The 17898-nt window shown below is 49.9% G+C and overlaps 14 non-coding genes across 14 annotated transcripts; all 14 read right to left on the bottom strand.

Annotated features, from left to right (window-relative positions):
• Positions 1-879: 879 nt before the first annotated feature.
• Positions 880-998, bottom strand: LOC126459276 (5S ribosomal RNA). The gene has a single exon (XR_007585805.1). It is a non-coding gene; the product is annotated as a 5S ribosomal RNA (ribosomal RNA).
• A 1144-nt stretch (positions 999-2142) lies between these two features.
• LOC126459278 (5S ribosomal RNA) lies at positions 2143-2261 on the bottom strand. The gene has a single exon (XR_007585806.1). It is a non-coding gene; the product is annotated as a 5S ribosomal RNA (ribosomal RNA).
• A 1144-nt stretch (positions 2262-3405) lies between these two features.
• Positions 3406-3524, bottom strand: LOC126459279 (5S ribosomal RNA). Its single transcript, XR_007585807.1, has one exon. It is a non-coding gene; the product is annotated as a 5S ribosomal RNA (ribosomal RNA).
• A 1144-nt stretch (positions 3525-4668) lies between these two features.
• On the bottom strand, positions 4669-4787 carry LOC126459352 (5S ribosomal RNA). The gene has a single exon (XR_007585875.1). It is a non-coding gene; the product is annotated as a 5S ribosomal RNA (ribosomal RNA).
• A 1144-nt stretch (positions 4788-5931) lies between these two features.
• LOC126459280 (5S ribosomal RNA) lies at positions 5932-6050 on the bottom strand. Its single transcript, XR_007585808.1, has one exon. It is a non-coding gene; the product is annotated as a 5S ribosomal RNA (ribosomal RNA).
• Positions 6051-7194: 1144 nt separating this feature from the next.
• Positions 7195-7313, bottom strand: LOC126459281 (5S ribosomal RNA). Its single transcript, XR_007585809.1, has one exon. It is a non-coding gene; the product is annotated as a 5S ribosomal RNA (ribosomal RNA).
• A 1144-nt stretch (positions 7314-8457) lies between these two features.
• On the bottom strand, positions 8458-8576 carry LOC126459282 (5S ribosomal RNA). The gene has a single exon (XR_007585810.1). It is a non-coding gene; the product is annotated as a 5S ribosomal RNA (ribosomal RNA).
• A 1144-nt stretch (positions 8577-9720) lies between these two features.
• On the bottom strand, positions 9721-9839 carry LOC126459283 (5S ribosomal RNA). The gene has a single exon (XR_007585811.1). It is a non-coding gene; the product is annotated as a 5S ribosomal RNA (ribosomal RNA).
• A 1144-nt stretch (positions 9840-10983) lies between these two features.
• On the bottom strand, positions 10984-11102 carry LOC126459285 (5S ribosomal RNA). Its single transcript, XR_007585813.1, has one exon. It is a non-coding gene; the product is annotated as a 5S ribosomal RNA (ribosomal RNA).
• Positions 11103-12246: 1144 nt separating this feature from the next.
• On the bottom strand, positions 12247-12365 carry LOC126459286 (5S ribosomal RNA). Its single transcript, XR_007585814.1, has one exon. It is a non-coding gene; the product is annotated as a 5S ribosomal RNA (ribosomal RNA).
• A 1144-nt stretch (positions 12366-13509) lies between these two features.
• On the bottom strand, positions 13510-13628 carry LOC126459287 (5S ribosomal RNA). Its single transcript, XR_007585815.1, has one exon. It is a non-coding gene; the product is annotated as a 5S ribosomal RNA (ribosomal RNA).
• Positions 13629-14772: 1144 nt separating this feature from the next.
• LOC126459288 (5S ribosomal RNA) lies at positions 14773-14891 on the bottom strand. Its single transcript, XR_007585816.1, has one exon. It is a non-coding gene; the product is annotated as a 5S ribosomal RNA (ribosomal RNA).
• Positions 14892-16035: 1144 nt separating this feature from the next.
• Positions 16036-16154, bottom strand: LOC126459289 (5S ribosomal RNA). The gene has a single exon (XR_007585817.1). It is a non-coding gene; the product is annotated as a 5S ribosomal RNA (ribosomal RNA).
• A 1144-nt stretch (positions 16155-17298) lies between these two features.
• Positions 17299-17417, bottom strand: LOC126459290 (5S ribosomal RNA). The gene has a single exon (XR_007585818.1). It is a non-coding gene; the product is annotated as a 5S ribosomal RNA (ribosomal RNA).
• Between the last annotated feature and the right edge of the window lie 481 nt (positions 17418-17898).

Raw genomic sequence — 17898 nt, forward strand, 5'->3', positions numbered from 1 at the left:
CATCGTGTCCCTGGTGTCCAGCGGAGGGCCTGTGCGGGGTGTGGCAGTGTCGTGCTGGAGGGTCCCACTGGTAGCGATGTGGGCTTCCTCGCCTCACACCAGGTGTCTGCGTAGTTTGCAGTGCATTCGCGCCATTCCTATCCCTGTCCCCGTCCCGACTTGTCCCGACTTTGCTCGACTGCCGCTCGCTGCCGCTCGGGTCGTGGTCCATATGACAGCGCAAGCACGACAAACGTCTGCGGGACGAGACGAGACGAGACGACTAAGGAATAAATTCGTGATTACAAATCAAATTTGGAACTTTACACAAATATAGGCGGTGACGTATTTCAGAAATCAACTGCCGATTCGTACTGTTTTGTCGTTTTCAAAGTCTTCTTGGCAAACTTGGTTAGCACATTCTCCCTCAAACTGAGTTAATTACTGCATTTTCGTACCCTTACAGTAGTTTAAAAGGCTTAAGGAAGCATCTTTGTCACAACAGAAAGGTAGTTTGAAAATTGGGCTGGCAGGGGTAGCGACATAATAACAAAACAAAAAAAGGAAAGGAGCCAACAGCACCTTTTCTTTTAAGTTTTTTAATTACTGCATTTTCTTACCACTACAGTAGTTTAAAAGGGTTAAGGAAGCATCTTTGTCACAACAGAAAGGTAGTTTGAAAATTGGGCTGGCAGGGGTAGCGACATAATAACAAAACCAAAAAGAAAGGAAAGGAGCCAACAGCACCTTTTCTTTTAAGTTTCTTAATTACTGCATTTTCTTACCACTACAGTAGTTTAAAAGGGTTAAGGAAGCATCTTTGTCACAACAGAAAGGTAGTTTGAAAATTGGGCTGGCAGGGGTAGCGACATAATAACAAAACCAAAAAGAAAGGAAAGGAGCCAACGGCACCCGGGTTTCCCAGGCGGTCACCCATCCAAGTACTAACCGGGCCCAATGATGCTTAACTTCGGGGATCGGACGAGAACCGGTGTATTCATCATGGTATGGCCGTTGGCACTCGTGCAATGTAGGAGCACGGCAGAATTCGCGTTCGGCTTCTCTCCCAACACACAAAATGTTAGTTTTCCGCCGCATTTGACGAAAGCACTTCCTTCTGCAACAGCCAGTTCCTCGAGGACGGCGCGGGGGGCGCGCCCGGCGTCCCAGCAGACCGACGGCCGAATTAGCGGGCGCACCGCCGCGTGTGTGAGACGCACTGTTGCCCGTTGCACCTCCTGTCATTCGTTGGGCGCGTGCAGCCTTCGACACTAGCGGGGGGCGCATCGTGTCCCTGGTGTCCAGCGGAGGGCCTGTGCGGGGTGTGGCAGTGTCGTGCTGGAGGGTCCCACTGGTAGCGATGTGGGCTTCCTCGCCTCACACCAGGTGTCTGCGTAGTTTGCAGTGCATTCGCGCCATTCCTATCCCTGTCCCCGTCCCGACTTGTCCCGACTTTGCTCGACTGCCGCTCGCTGCCGCTCGGGTCGTGGTCCATATGACAGCGCAAGCACGACAAACGTCTGCGGGACGAGACGAGACGAGACGACTAAGGAATAAATTCGTGATTACAAATCAAATTTGGAACTTTACACAAATATAGGCGGTGACGTATTTCAGAAATCAACTGCCGATTCGTACTGTTTTGTCGTTTTCAAAGTCTTCTTGGCAAACTTGGTTAGCACATTCTCCCTCAAACTGAGTTAATTACTGCATTTTCGTACCCTTACAGTAGTTTAAAAGGCTTAAGGAAGCATCTTTGTCACAACAGAAAGGTAGTTTGAAAATTGGGCTGGCAGGGGTAGCGACATAATAACAAAACAAAAAAAGGAAAGGAGCCAACAGCACCTTTTCTTTTAAGTTTTTTAATTACTGCATTTTCTTACCACTACAGTAGTTTAAAAGGGTTAAGGAAGCATCTTTGTCACAACAGAAAGGTAGTTTGAAAATTGGGCTGGCAGGGGTAGCGACATAATAACAAAACCAAAAAGAAAGGAAAGGAGCCAACAGCACCTTTTCTTTTAAGTTTCTTAATTACTGCATTTTCTTACCACTACAGTAGTTTAAAAGGGTTAAGGAAGCATCTTTGTCACAACAGAAAGGTAGTTTGAAAATTGGGCTGGCAGGGGTAGCGACATAATAACAAAACCAAAAAGAAAGGAAAGGAGCCAACGGCACCCGGGTTTCCCAGGCGGTCACCCATCCAAGTACTAACCGGGCCCAATGATGCTTAACTTCGGGGATCGGACGAGAACCGGTGTATTCATCATGGTATGGCCGTTGGCACTCGTGCAATGTAGGAGCACGGCAGAATTCGCGTTCGGCTTCTCTCCCAACACACAAAATGTTAGTTTTCCGCCGCATTTGACGAAAGCACTTCCTTCTGCAACAGCCAGTTCCTCGAGGACGGCGCGGGGGGCGCGCCCGGCGTCCCAGCAGACCGACGGCCGAATTAGCGGGCGCACCGCCGCGTGTGTGAGACGCACTGTTGCCCGTTGCACCTCCTGTCATTCGTTGGGCGCGTGCAGCCTTCGACACTAGCGGGGGGCGCATCGTGTCCCTGGTGTCCAGCGGAGGGCCTGTGCGGGGTGTGGCAGTGTCGTGCTGGAGGGTCCCACTGGTAGCGATGTGGGCTTCCTCGCCTCACACCAGGTGTCTGCGTAGTTTGCAGTGCATTCGCGCCATTCCTATCCCTGTCCCCGTCCCGACTTGTCCCGACTTTGCTCGACTGCCGCTCGCTGCCGCTCGGGTCGTGGTCCATATGACAGCGCAAGCACGACAAACGTCTGCGGGACGAGACGAGACGAGACGACTAAGGAATAAATTCGTGATTACAAATCAAATTTGGAACTTTACACAAATATAGGCGGTGACGTATTTCAGAAATCAACTGCCGATTCGTACTGTTTTGTCGTTTTCAAAGTCTTCTTGGCAAACTTGGTTAGCACATTCTCCCTCAAACTGAGTTAATTACTGCATTTTCGTACCCTTACAGTAGTTTAAAAGGCTTAAGGAAGCATCTTTGTCACAACAGAAAGGTAGTTTGAAAATTGGGCTGGCAGGGCTAGCGACATAATAACAAAACAAAAAAAGGAAAGGAGCCAACAGCACCTTTTCTTTTAAGTTTTTTAATTACTGCATTTTCTTACCACTACAGTAGTTTAAAAGGGTTAAGGAAGCATCTTTGTCACAACAGAAAGGTAGTTTGAAAATTGGGCTGGCAGGGGTAGCGACATAATAACAAAACCAAAAAGAAAGGAAAGGAGCCAACAGCACCTTTTCTTTTAAGTTTCTTAATTACTGCATTTTCTTACCACTACAGTAGTTTAAAAGGGTTAAGGAAGCATCTTTGTCACAACAGAAAGGTAGTTTGAAAATTGGGCTGGCAGGGGTAGCGACATAATAACAAAACCAAAAAGAAAGGAAAGGAGCCAACGGCACCCGGGTTTCCCAGGCGGTCACCCATCCAAGTACTAACCGGGCCCAATGATGCTTAACTTCGGGGATCGGACGAGAACCGGTGTATTCATCATGGTATGGCCGTTGGCACTCGTGCAATGTAGGAGCACGGCAGAATTCGCGTTCGGCTTCTCTCCCAACACACAAAATGTTAGTTTTCCGCCGCATTTGACGAAAGCACTTCCTTCTGCAACAGCCAGTTCCTCGAGGACGGCGCGGGGGGCGCGCCCGGCGTCCCAGCAGACCGACGGCCGAATTAGCGGGCGCACCGCCGCGTGTGTGAGACGCACTGTTGCCCGTTGCACCTCCTGTCATTCGTTGGGCGCGTGCAGCCTTCGACACTAGCGGGGGGCGCATCGTGTCCCTGGTGTCCAGCGGAGGGCCTGTGCGGGGTGTGGCAGTGTCGTGCTGGAGGGTCCCACTGGTAGCGATGTGGGCTTCCTCGCCTCACACCAGGTGTCTGCGTAGTTTGCAGTGCATTCGCGCCATTCCTATCCCTGTCCCCGTCCCGACTTGTCCCGACTTTGCTCGACTGCCGCTCGCTGCCGCTCGGGTCGTGGTCCATATGACAGCGCAAGCACGACAAACGTCTGCGGGACGAGACGAGACGAGACGACTAAGGAATAAATTCGTGATTACAAATCAAATTTGGAACTTTACACAAATATAGGCGGTGACGTATTTCAGAAATCAACTGCCGATTCGTACTGTTTTGTCGTTTTCAAAGTCTTCTTGGCAAACTTGGTTAGCACATTCTCCCTCAAACTGAGTTAATTACTGCATTTTCGTACCCTTACAGTAGTTTAAAAGGCTTAAGGAAGCATCTTTGTCACAACAGAAAGGTAGTTTGAAAATTGGGCTGGCAGGGGTAGCGACATAATAACAAAACAAAAAAAGGAAAGGAGCCAACAGCACCTTTTCTTTTAAGTTTTTTAATTACTGCATTTTCTTACCACTACAGTAGTTTAAAAGGGTTAAGGAAGCATCTTTGTCACAACAGAAAGGTAGTTTGAAAATTGGGCTGGCAGGGGTAGCGACATAATAACAAAACCAAAAAGAAAGGAAAGGAGCCAACAGCACCTTTTCTTTTAAGTTTCTTAATTACTGCATTTTCTTACCACTACAGTAGTTTAAAAGGGTTAAGGAAGCATCTTTGTCACAACAGAAAGGTAGTTTGAAAATTGGGCTGGCAGGGGTAGCGACATAATAACAAAACCAAAAAGAAAGGAAAGGAGCCAACGGCACCCAGGTTTCCCAGGCGGTCACCCATCCAAGTACTAACCGGGCCCAATGATGCTTAACTTCGGGGATCGGACGAGAACCGGTGTATTCATCATGGTATGGCCGTTGGCACTCGTGCAATGTAGGAGCACGGCAGAATTCGCGTTCGGCTTCTCTCCCAACACACAAAATGTTAGTTTTCCGCCGCATTTGACGAAAGCACTTCCTTCTGCAACAGCCAGTTCCTCGAGGACGGCGCGGGGGGCGCGCCCGGCGTCCCAGCAGACCGACGGCCGAATTAGCGGGCGCACCGCCGCGTGTGTGAGACGCACTGTTGCCCGTTGCACCTCCTGTCATTCGTTGGGCGCGTGCAGCCTTCGACACTAGCGGGGGGCGCATCGTGTCCCTGGTGTCCAGCGGAGGGCCTGTGCGGGGTGTGGCAGTGTCGTGCTGGAGGGTCCCACTGGTAGCGATGTGGGCTTCCTCGCCTCACACCAGGTGTCTGCGTAGTTTGCAGTGCATTCGCGCCATTCCTATCCCTGTCCCCGTCCCGACTTGTCCCGACTTTGCTCGACTGCCGCTCGCTGCCGCTCGGGTCGTGGTCCATATGACAGCGCAAGCACGACAAACGTCTGCGGGACGAGACGAGACGAGACGACTAAGGAATAAATTCGTGATTACAAATCAAATTTGGAACTTTACACAAATATAGGCGGTGACGTATTTCAGAAATCAACTGCCGATTCGTACTGTTTTGTCGTTTTCAAAGTCTTCTTGGCAAACTTGGTTAGCACATTCTCCCTCAAACTGAGTTAATTACTGCATTTTCGTACCCTTACAGTAGTTTAAAAGGCTTAAGGAAGCATCTTTGTCACAACAGAAAGGTAGTTTGAAAATTGGGCTGGCAGGGGTAGCGACATAATAACAAAACAAAAAAAGGAAAGGAGCCAACAGCACCTTTTCTTTTAAGTTTTTTAATTACTGCATTTTCTTACCACTACAGTAGTTTAAAAGGGTTAAGGAAGCATCTTTGTCACAACAGAAAGGTAGTTTGAAAATTGGGCTGGCAGGGGTAGCGACATAATAACAAAACCAAAAAGAAAGGAAAGGAGCCAACAGCACCTTTTCTTTTAAGTTTCTTAATTACTGCATTTTCTTACCACTACAGTAGTTTAAAAGGGTTAAGGAAGCATCTTTGTCACAACAGAAAGGTAGTTTGAAAATTGGGCTGGCAGGGGTAGCGACATAATAACAAAACCAAAAAGAAAGGAAAGGAGCCAACGGCACCCGGGTTTCCCAGGCGGTCACCCATCCAAGTACTAACCGGGCCCAATGATGCTTAACTTCGGGGATCGGACGAGAACCGGTGTATTCATCATGGTATGGCCGTTGGCACTCGTGCAATGTAGGAGCACGGCAGAATTCGCGTTCGGCTTCTCTCCCAACACACAAAATGTTAGTTTTCCGCCGCATTTGACGAAAGCACTTCCTTCTGCAACAGCCAGTTCCTCGAGGACGGCGCGGGGGGCGCGCCCGGCGTCCCAGCAGACCGACGGCCGAATTAGCGGGCGCACCGCCGCGTGTGTGAGACGCACTGTTGCCCGTTGCACCTCCTGTCATTCGTTGGGCGCGTGCAGCCTTCGACACTAGCGGGGGGCGCATCGTGTCCCTGGTGTCCAGCGGAGGGCCTGTGCGGGGTGTGGCAGTGTCGTGCTGGAGGGTCCCACTGGTAGCGATGTGGGCTTCCTCGCCTCACACCAGGTGTCTGCGTAGTTTGCAGTGCATTCGCGCCATTCCTATCCCTGTCCCCGTCCCGACTTGTCCCGACTTTGCTCGACTGCCGCTCGCTGCCGCTCGGGTCGTGGTCCATATGACAGCGCAAGCACGACAAACGTCTGCGGGACGAGACGAGACGAGACGACTAAGGAATAAATTCGTGATTACAAATCAAATTTGGAACTTTACACAAATATAGGCGGTGACGTATTTCAGAAATCAACTGCCGATTCGTACTGTTTTGTCGTTTTCAAAGTCTTCTTGGCAAACTTGGTTAGCACATTCTCCCTCAAACTGAGTTAATTACTGCATTTTCGTACCCTTACAGTAGTTTAAAAGGCTTAAGGAAGCATCTTTGTCACAACAGAAAGGTAGTTTGAAAATTGGGCTGGCAGGGCTAGCGACATAATAACAAAACAAAAAAAGGAAAGGAGCCAACAGCACCTTTTCTTTTAAGTTTTTTAATTACTGCATTTTCTTACCACTACAGTAGTTTAAAAGGGTTAAGGAAGCATCTTTGTCACAACAGAAAGGTAGTTTGAAAATTGGGCTGGCAGGGGTAGCGACATAATAACAAAACCAAAAAGAAAGGAAAGGAGCCAACAGCACCTTTTCTTTTAAGTTTCTTAATTACTGCATTTTCTTACCACTACAGTAGTTTAAAAGGGTTAAGGAAGCATCTTTGTCACAACAGAAAGGTAGTTTGAAAATTGGGCTGGCAGGGGTAGCGACATAATAACAAAACCAAAAAGAAAGGAAAGGAGCCAACGGCACCCGGGTTTCCCAGGCGGTCACCCATCCAAGTACTAACCGGGCCCAATGATGCTTAACTTCGGGGATCGGACGAGAACCGGTGTATTCATCATGGTATGGCCGTTGGCACTCGTGCAATGTAGGAGCACGGCAGAATTCGCGTTCGGCTTCTCTCCCAACACACAAAATGTTAGTTTTCCGCCGCATTTGACGAAAGCACTTCCTTCTGCAACAGCCAGTTCCTCGAGGACGGCGCGGGGGGCGCGCCCGGCGTCCCAGCAGACCGACGGCCGAATTAGCGGGCGCACCGCCGCGTGTGTGAGACGCACTGTTGCCCGTTGCACCTCCTGTCATTCGTTGGGCGCGTGCAGCCTTCGACACTAGCGGGGGGCGCATCGTGTCCCTGGTGTCCAGCGGAGGGCCTGTGCGGGGTGTGGCAGTGTCGTGCTGGAGGGTCCCACTGGTAGCGATGTGGGCTTCCTCGCCTCACACCAGGTGTCTGCGTAGTTTGCAGTGCATTCGCGCCATTCCTATCCCTGTCCCCGTCCCGACTTGTCCCGACTTTGCTCGACTGCCGCTCGCTGCCGCTCGGGTCGTGGTCCATATGACAGCGCAAGCACGACAAACGTCTGCGGGACGAGACGAGACGAGACGACTAAGGAATAAATTCGTGATTACAAATCAAATTTGGAACTTTACACAAATATAGGCGGTGACGTATTTCAGAAATCAACTGCCGATTCGTACTGTTTTGTCGTTTTCAAAGTCTTCTTGGCAAACTTGGTTAGCACATTCTCCCTCAAACTGAGTTAATTACTGCATTTTCGTACCCTTACAGTAGTTTAAAAGGCTTAAGGAAGCATCTTTGTCACAACAGAAAGGTAGTTTGAAAATTGGGCTGGCAGGGGTAGCGACATAATAACAAAACAAAAAAAGGAAAGGAGCCAACAGCACCTTTTCTTTTAAGTTTTTTAATTACTGCATTTTCTTACCACTACAGTAGTTTAAAAGGGTTAAGGAAGCATCTTTGTCACAACAGAAAGGTAGTTTGAAAATTGGGCTGGCAGGGGTAGCGACATAATAACAAAACCAAAAAGAAAGGAAAGGAGCCAACAGCACCTTTTCTTTTAAGTTTCTTAATTACTGCATTTTCTTACCACTACAGTAGTTTAAAAGGGTTAAGGAAGCATCTTTGTCACAACAGAAAGGTAGTTTGAAAATTGGGCTGGCAGGGGTAGCGACATAATAACAAAACCAAAAAGAAAGGAAAGGAGCCAACGGCACCCGGGTTTCCCAGGCGGTCACCCATCCAAGTACTAACCGGGCCCAATGATGCTTAACTTCGGGGATCGGACGAGAACCGGTGTATTCATCATGGTATGGCCGTTGGCACTCGTGCAATGTAGGAGCACGGCAGAATTCGCGTTCGGCTTCTCTCCCAACACACAAAATGTTAGTTTTCCGCCGCATTTGACGAAAGCACTTCCTTCTGCAACAGCCAGTTCCTCGAGGACGGCGCGGGGGGCGCGCCCGGCGTCCCAGCAGACCGACGGCCGAATTAGCGGGCGCACCGCCGCGTGTGTGAGACGCACTGTTGCCCGTTGCACCTCCTGTCATTCGTTGGGCGCGTGCAGCCTTCGACACTAGCGGGGGGCGCATCGTGTCCCTGGTGTCCAGCGGAGGGCCTGTGCGGGGTGTGGCAGTGTCGTGCTGGAGGGTCCCACTGGTAGCGATGTGGGCTTCCTCGCCTCACACCAGGTGTCTGCGTAGTTTGCAGTGCATTCGCGCCATTCCTATCCCTGTCCCCGTCCCGACTTGTCCCGACTTTGCTCGACTGCCGCTCGCTGCCGCTCGGGTCGTGGTCCATATGACAGCGCAAGCACGACAAACGTCTGCGGGACGAGACGAGACGAGACGACTAAGGAATAAATTCGTGATTACAAATCAAATTTGGAACTTTACACAAATATAGGCGGTGACGTATTTCAGAAATCAACTGCCGATTCGTACTGTTTTGTCGTTTTCAAAGTCTTCTTGGCAAACTTGGTTAGCACATTCTCCCTCAAACTGAGTTAATTACTGCATTTTCGTACCCTTACAGTAGTTTAAAAGGCTTAAGGAAGCATCTTTGTCACAACAGAAAGGTAGTTTGAAAATTGGGCTGGCAGGGGTAGCGACATAATAACAAAACAAAAAAAGGAAAGGAGCCAACAGCACCTTTTCTTTTAAGTTTTTTAATTACTGCATTTTCTTACCACTACAGTAGTTTAAAAGGGTTAAGGAAGCATCTTTGTCACAACAGAAAGGTAGTTTGAAAATTGGGCTGGCAGGGGTAGCGACATAATAACAAAACCAAAAAGAAAGGAAAGGAGCCAACAGCACCTTTTCTTTTAAGTTTCTTAATTACTGCATTTTCTTACCACTACAGTAGTTTAAAAGGGTTAAGGAAGCATCTTTGTCACAACAGAAAGGTAGTTTGAAAATTGGGCTGGCAGGGGTAGCGACATAATAACAAAACCAAAAAGAAAGGAAAGGAGCCAACGGCACCCGGGTTTCCCAGGCGGTCACCCATCCAAGTACTAACCGGGCCCAATGATGCTTAACTTCGGGGATCGGACGAGAACCGGTGTATTCATCATGGTATGGCCGTTGGCACTCGTGCAATGTAGGAGCACGGCAGAATTCGCGTTCGGCTTCTCTCCCAACACACAAAATGTTAGTTTTCCGCCGCATTTGACGAAAGCACTTCCTTCTGCAACAGCCAGTTCCTCGAGGACGGCGCGGGGGGCGCGCCCGGCGTCCCAGCAGACCGACGGCCGAATTAGCGGGCGCACCGCCGCGTGTGTGAGACGCACTGTTGCCCGTTGCACCTCCTGTCATTCGTTGGGCGCGTGCAGCCTTCGACACTAGCGGGGGGCGCATCGTGTCCCTGGTGTCCAGCGGAGGGCCTGTGCGGGGTGTGGCAGTGTCGTGCTGGAGGGTCCCACTGGTAGCGATGTGGGCTTCCTCGCCTCACACCAGGTGTCTGCGTAGTTTGCAGTGCATTCGCGCCATTCCTATCCCTGTCCCCGTCCCGACTTGTCCCGACTTTGCTCGACTGCCGCTCGCTGCCGCTCGGGTCGTGGTCCATATGACAGCGCAAGCACGACAAACGTCTGCGGGACGAGACGAGACGAGACGACTAAGGAATAAATTCGTGATTACAAATCAAATTTGGAACTTTACACAAATATAGGCGGTGACGTATTTCAGAAATCAACTGCCGATTCGTACTGTTTTGTCGTTTTCAAAGTCTTCTTGGCAAACTTGGTTAGCACATTCTCCCTCAAACTGAGTTAATTACTGCATTTTCGTACCCTTACAGTAGTTTAAAAGGCTTAAGGAAGCATCTTTGTCACAACAGAAAGGTAGTTTGAAAATTGGGCTGGCAGGGCTAGCGACATAATAACAAAACAAAAAAAGGAAAGGAGCCAACAGCACCTTTTCTTTTAAGTTCTTTAATTACTGCATTTTCTTACCACTACAGTAGTTTAAAAGGGTTAAGGAAGCATCTTTGTCACAACAGAAAGGTAGTTTGAAAATTGGGCTGGCAGGGGTAGCGACATAATAACAAAACCAAAAAGAAAGGAAAGGAGCCAACAGCACCTTTTCTTTTAAGTTTCTTAATTACTGCATTTTCTTACCACTACAGTAGTTTAAAAGGGTTAAGGAAGCATCTTTGTCACAACAGAAAGGTAGTTTGAAAATTGGGCTGGCAGGGGTAGCGACATAATAACAAAACCAAAAAGAAAGGAAAGGAGCCAACGGCACCCGGGTTTCCCAGGCGGTCACCCATCCAAGTACTAACCGGGCCCAATGATGCTTAACTTCGGGGATCGGACGAGAACCGGTGTATTCATCATGGTATGGCCGTTGGCACTCGTGCAATGTAGGAGCACGGCAGAATTCGCGTTCGGCTTCTCTCCCAACACACAAAATGTTAGTTTTCCGCCGCATTTGACGAAAGCACTTCCTTCTGCAACAGCCAGTTCCTCGAGGACGGCGCGGGGGGCGCGCCCGGCGTCCCAGCAGACCGACGGCCGAATTAGCGGGCGCACCGCCGCGTGTGTGAGACGCACTGTTGCCCGTTGCACCTCCTGTCATTCGTTGGGCGCGTGCAGCCTTCGACACTAGCGGGGGGCGCATCGTGTCCCTGGTGTCCAGCGGAGGGCCTGTGCGGGGTGTGGCAGTGTCGTGCTGGAGGGTCCCACTGGTAGCGATGTGGGCTTCCTCGCCTCACACCAGGTGTCTGCGTAGTTTGCAGTGCATTCGCGCCATTCCTATCCCTGTCCCCGTCCCGACTTGTCCCGACTTTGCTCGACTGCCGCTCGCTGCCGCTCGGGTCGTGGTCCATATGACAGCGCAAGCACGACAAACGTCTGCGGGACGAGACGAGACGAGACGACTAAGGAATAAATTCGTGATTACAAATCAAATTTGGAACTTTACACAAATATAGGCGGTGACGTATTTCAGAAATCAACTGCCGATTCGTACTGTTTTGTCGTTTTCAAAGTCTTCTTGGCAAACTTGGTTAGCACATTCTCCCTCAAACTGAGTTAATTACTGCATTTTCGTACCCTTACAGTAGTTTAAAAGGCTTAAGGAAGCATCTTTGTCACAACAGAAAGGTAGTTTGAAAATTGGGCTGGCAGGGGTAGCGACATAATAACAAAACAAAAAAAGGAAAGGAGCCAACAGCACCTTTTCTTTTAAGTTTTTTAATTACTGCATTTTCTTACCACTACAGTAGTTTAAAAGGGTTAAGGAAGCATCTTTGTCACAACAGAAAGGTAGTTTGAAAATTGGGCTGGCAGGGGTAGCGACATAATAACAAAACCAAAAAGAAAGGAAAGGAGCCAACAGCACCTTTTCTTTTAAGTTTCTTAATTACTGCATTTTCTTACCACTACAGTAGTTTAAAAGGGTTAAGGAAGCATCTTTGTCACAACAGAAAGGTAGTTTGAAAATTGGGCTGGCAGGGGTAGCGACATAATAACAAAACCAAAAAGAAAGGAAAGGAGCCAACGGCACCCGGGTTTCCCAGGCGGTCACCCATCCAAGTACTAACCGGGCCCAATGATGCTTAACTTCGGGGATCGGACGAGAACCGGTGTATTCATCATGGTATGGCCGTTGGCACTCGTGCAATGTAGGAGCACGGCAGAATTCGCGTTCGGCTTCTCTCCCAACACACAAAATGTTAGTTTTCCGCCGCATTTGACGAAAGCACTTCCTTCTGCAACAGCCAGTTCCTCGAGGACGGCGCGGGGGGCGCGCCCGGCGTCCCAGCAGACCGACGGCCGAATTAGCGGGCGCACCGCCGCGTGTGTGAGACGCACTGTTGCCCGTTGCACCTCCTGTCATTCGTTGGGCGCGTGCAGCCTTCGACACTAGCGGGGGGCGCATCGTGTCCCTGGTGTCCAGCGGAGGGCCTGTGCGGGGTGTGGCAGTGTCGTGCTGGAGGGTCCCACTGGTAGCGATGTGGGCTTCCTCGCCTCACACCAGGTGTCTGCGTAGTTTGCAGTGCATTCGCGCCATTCCTATCCCTGTCCCCGTCCCGACTTGTCCCGACTTTGCTCGACTGCCGCTCGCTGCCGCTCGGGTCGTGGTCCATATGACAGCGCAAGCACGACAAACGTCTGCGGGACGAGACGAGACGAGACGACTAAGGAATAAATTCGTGATTACAAATCAAATTTGGAACTTTACACAAATATAGGCGGTGACGTATTTCAGAAATCAACTGCCGATTCGTACTGTTTTGTCGTTTTCAAAGTCTTCTTGGCAAACTTGGTTAGCACATTCTCCCTCAAACTGAGTTAATTACTGCATTTTCGTACCCTTACAGTAGTTTAAAAGGCTTAAGGAAGCATCTTTGTCACAACAGAAAGGTAGTTTGAAAATTGGGCTGGCAGGGCTAGCGACATAATAACAAAACAAAAAAAGGAAAGGAGCCAACAGCACCTTTTCTTTTAAGTTTTTTAATTACTGCATTTTCTTACCACTACAGTAGTTTAAAAGGGTTAAGGAAGCATCTTTGTCACAACAGAAAGGTAGTTTGAAAATTGGGCTGGCAGGGGTAGCGACATAATAACAAAACCAAAAAGAAAGGAAAGGAGCCAACAGCACCTTTTCTTTTAAGTTTCTTAATTACTGCATTTTCTTACCACTACAGTAGTTTAAAAGGGTTAAGGAAGCATCTTTGTCACAACAGAAAGGTAGTTTGAAAATTGGGCTGGCAGGGGTAGCGACATAATAACAAAACCAAAAAGAAAGGAAAGGAGCCAACGGCACCCGGGTTTCCCAGGCGGTCACCCATCCAAGTACTAACCGGGCCCAATGATGCTTAACTTCGGGGATCGGACGAGAACCGGTGTATTCATCATGGTATGGCCGTTGGCACTCGTGCAATGTAGGAGCACGGCAGAATTCGCGTTCGGCTTCTCTCCCAACACACAAAATGTTAGTTTTCCGCCGCATTTGACGAAAGCACTTCCTTCTGCAACAGCCAGTTCCTCGAGGACGGCGCGGGGGGCGCGCCCGGCGTCCCAGCAGACCGACGGCCGAATTAGCGGGCGCACCGCCGCGTGTGTGAGACGCACTGTTGCCCGTTGCACCTCCTGTCATTCGTTGGGCGCGTGCAGCCTTCGACACTAGCGGGGGGCGCATCGTGTCCCTGGTGTCCAGCGGAGGGCCTGTGCGGGGTGTGGCAGTGTCGTGCTGGAGGGTCCCACTGGTAGCGATGTGGGCTTCCTCGCCTCACACCAGGTGTCTGCGTAGTTTGCAGTGCATTCGCGCCATTCCTATCCCTGTCCCCGTCCCGACTTGTCCCGACTTTGCTCGACTGCCGCTCGCTGCCGCTCGGGTCGTGGTCCATATGACAGCGCAAGCACGACAAACGTCTGCGGGACGAGACGAGACGAGACGACTAAGGAATAAATTCGTGATTACAAATCAAATTTGGAACTTTACACAAATATAGGCGGTGACGTATTTCAGAAATCAACTGCCGATTCGTACTGTTTTGTCGTTTTCAAAGTCTTCTTGGCAAACTTGGTTAGCACATTCTCCCTCAAACTGAGTTAATTACTGCATTTTCGTACCCTTACAGTAGTTTAAAAGGCTTAAGGAAGCATCTTTGTCACAACAGAAAGGTAGTTTGAAAATTGGGCTGGCAGGGCTAGCGACATAATAACAAAACAAAAAAAGGAAAGGAGCCAACAGCACCTTTTCTTTTAAGTTTTTTAATTACTGCATTTTCTTACCACTACAGTAGTTTAAAAGGGTTAAGGAAGCATCTTTGTCACAACAGAAAGGTAGTTTGAAAATTGGGCTGGCAGGGGTAGCGACATAATAACAAAACCAAAAAGAAAGGAAAGGAGCCAACAGCACCTTTTCTTTTAAGTTTCTTAATTACTGCATTTTCTTACCACTACAGTAGTTTAAAAGGGTTAAGGAAGCATCTTTGTCACAACAGAAAGGTAGTTTGAAAATTGGGCTGGCAGGGGTAGCGACATAATAACAAAACCAAAAAGAAAGGAAAGGAGCCAACGGCACCCGGGTTTCCCAGGCGGTCACCCATCCAAGTACTAACCGGGCCCAATGATGCTTAACTTCGGGGATCGGACGAGAACCGGTGTATTCATCATGGTATGGCCGTTGGCACTCGTGCAATGTAGGAGCACGGCAGAATTCGCGTTCGGCTTCTCTCCCAACACACAAAATGTTAGTTTTCCGCCGCATTTGACGAAAGCACTTCCTTCTGCAACAGCCAGTTCCTCGAGGACGGCGCGGGGGGCGCGCCCGGCGTCCCAGCAGACCGACGGCCGAATTAGCGGGCGCACCGCCGCGTGTGTGAGACGCACTGTTGCCCGTTGCACCTCCTGTCATTCGTTGGGCGCGTGCAGCCTTCGACACTAGCGGGGGGCGCATCGTGTCCCTGGTGTCCAGCGGAGGGCCTGTGCGGGGTGTGGCAGTGTCGTGCTGGAGGGTCCCACTGGTAGCGATGTGGGCTTCCTCGCCTCACACCAGGTGTCTGCGTAGTTTGCAGTGCATTCGCGCCATTCCTATCCCTGTCCCCGTCCCGACTTGTCCCGACTTTGCTCGACTGCCGCTCGCTGCCGCTCGGGTCGTGGTCCATATGACAGCGCAAGCACGACAAACGTCTGCGGGACGAGACGAGACGAGACGACTAAGGAATAAATTCGTGATTACAAATCAAATTTGGAACTTTACACAAATATAGGCGGTGACGTATTTCAGAAATCAACTGCCGATTCGTACTGTTTTGTCGTTTTCAAAGTCTTCTTGGCAAACTTGGTTAGCACATTCTCCCTCAAACTGAGTTAATTACTGCATTTTCGTACCCTTACAGTAGTTTAAAAGGCTTAAGGAAGCATCTTTGTCACAACAGAAAGGTAGTTTGAAAATTGGGCTGGCAGGGGTAGCGACATAATAACAAAACAAAAAAAGGAAAGGAGCCAACAGCACCTTTTCTTTTAAGTTTTTTAATTACTGCATTTTCTTACCACTACAGTAGTTTAAAAGGGTTAAGGAAGCATCTTTGTCACAACAGAAAGGTAGTTTGAAAATTGGGCTGGCAGGGGTAGCGACATAATAACAAAACCAAAAAGAAAGGAAAGGAGCCAACAGCACCTTTTCTTTTAAGTTTCTTAATTACTGCATTTTCTTACCACTACAGTAGTTTAAAAGGGTTAAGGAAGCATCTTTGTCACAACAGAAAGGTAGTTTGAAAATTGGGCTGGCAGGGGTAGCGACATAATAACAAAACCAAAAAGAAAGGAAAGGAGCCAACGGCACCCGGGTTTCCCAGGCGGTCACCCATCCAAGTACTAACCGGGCCCAATGATGCTTAACTTCGGGGATCGGACGAGAACCGGTGTATTCATCATGGTATGGCCGTTGGCACTCGTGCAATGTAGGAGCACGGCAGAATTCGCGTTCGGCTTCTCTCCCAACACACAAAATGTTAGTTTTCCGCCGCATTTGACGAAAGCACTTCCTTCTGCAACAGCCAGTTCCTCGAGGACGGCGCGGGGGGCGCGCCCGGCGTCCCAGCAGACCGACGGCCGAATTAGCGGGCGCACCGCCGCGTGTGTGAGACGCACTGTTGCCCGTTGCACCTCCTGTCATTCGTTGGGCGCGTGCAGCCTTCGACACTAGCGGGGGGCGCATCGTGTCCCTGGTGTCCAGCGGAGGGCCTGTGCGGGGTGTGGCAGTGTCGTGCTGGAGGGTCCCACTGGTAGCGATGTGGGCTTCCTCGCCTCACACCAGGTGTCTGCGTAGTTTGCAGTGCATTCGCGCCATTCCTATCCCTGTCCCCGTCCCGACTTGTCCCGACTTTGCTCGACTGCCGCTCGCTGCCGCTCGGGTCGTGGTCCATATGACAGCGCAAGCACGACAAACGTCTGCGGGACGAGACGAGACGAGACGACTAAGGAATAAATTCGTGATTACAAATCAAATTTGGAACTTTACACAAATATAGGCGGTGACGTATTTCAGAAATCAACTGCCGATTCGTACTGTTTTGTCGTTTTCAAAGTCTTCTTGGCAAACTTGGTTAGCACATTCTCCCTCAAACTGAGTTAATTACTGCATTTTCGTACCCTTACAGTAGTTTAAAAGGCTTAAGGAAGCATCTTTGTCACAACAGAAAGGTAGTTTGAAAATTGGGCTGGCAGGGCTAGCGACATAATAACAAAACAAAAAAAGGAAAGGAGCCAACAGCACCTTTTCTTTTAAGTTTTTTAATTACTGCATTTTCTTACCACTACAGTAGTTTAAAAGGGTTAAGGAAGCATCTTTGTCACAACAGAAAGGTGGTTTGAAAATTGGGCTGGCAGGGGTAGCGACATAATAACAAAACCAAAAAGAAAGGAAAGGAGCCAACAGCACCTTTTCTTTTAAGTTTCTTAATTACTGCATTTTCTTACCACTACAGTAGTTTAAAAGGGTTAAGGAAGCATCTTTGTCACAACAGAAAGGTAGTTTGAAAATTGGGCTGGCAGGGGTAGCGACATAATAACAAAACCAAAAAGAAAGGAAAGGAGCCAACGGCACCCGGGTTTCCCAGGCGGTCACCCATCCAAGTACTAACCGGGCCCAATGATGCTTAACTTCGGGGATCGGACGAGAACCGGTGTATTCATCATGGTATGGCCGTTGGCACTCGTGCAATGTAGGAGCACGGCAGAATTCGCGTTCGGCTTCTCTCCCAACACACAAAATGTTAGTTTTCCGCCGCATTTGACGAAAGCACTTCCTTCTGCAACAGCCAGTTCCTCGAGGACGGCGCGGGGGGCGCGCCCGGCGTCCCAGCAGACCGACGGCCGAATTAGCGGGCGCACCGCCGCGTGTGTGAGACGCACTGTTGCCCGTTGCACCTCCTGTCATTCGTTGGGCGCGTGCAGCCTTCGACACTAGCGGGGGGCGCATCGTGTCCCTGGTGTCCAGCGGAGGGCCTGTGCGGGGTGTGGCAGTGTCGTGCTGGAGGGTCCCACTGGTAGCGATGTGGGCTTCCTCGCCTCACACCAGGTGTCTGCGTAGTTTGCAGTGCATTCGCGCCATTCCTATCCCTGTCCCCGTCCCGACTTGTCCCGACTTTGCTCGACTGCCGCTCGCTGCCGCTCGGGTCGTGGTCCATATGAC

The sequence above is a fragment of the Schistocerca serialis genome, chromosome 2, assembly GCF_023864345.2.
Source record: "Schistocerca serialis cubense isolate TAMUIC-IGC-003099 chromosome 2, iqSchSeri2.2, whole genome shotgun sequence".
Classification (NCBI taxonomy): Eukaryota; Metazoa; Arthropoda; class Insecta; order Orthoptera; family Acrididae; genus Schistocerca; species Schistocerca serialis.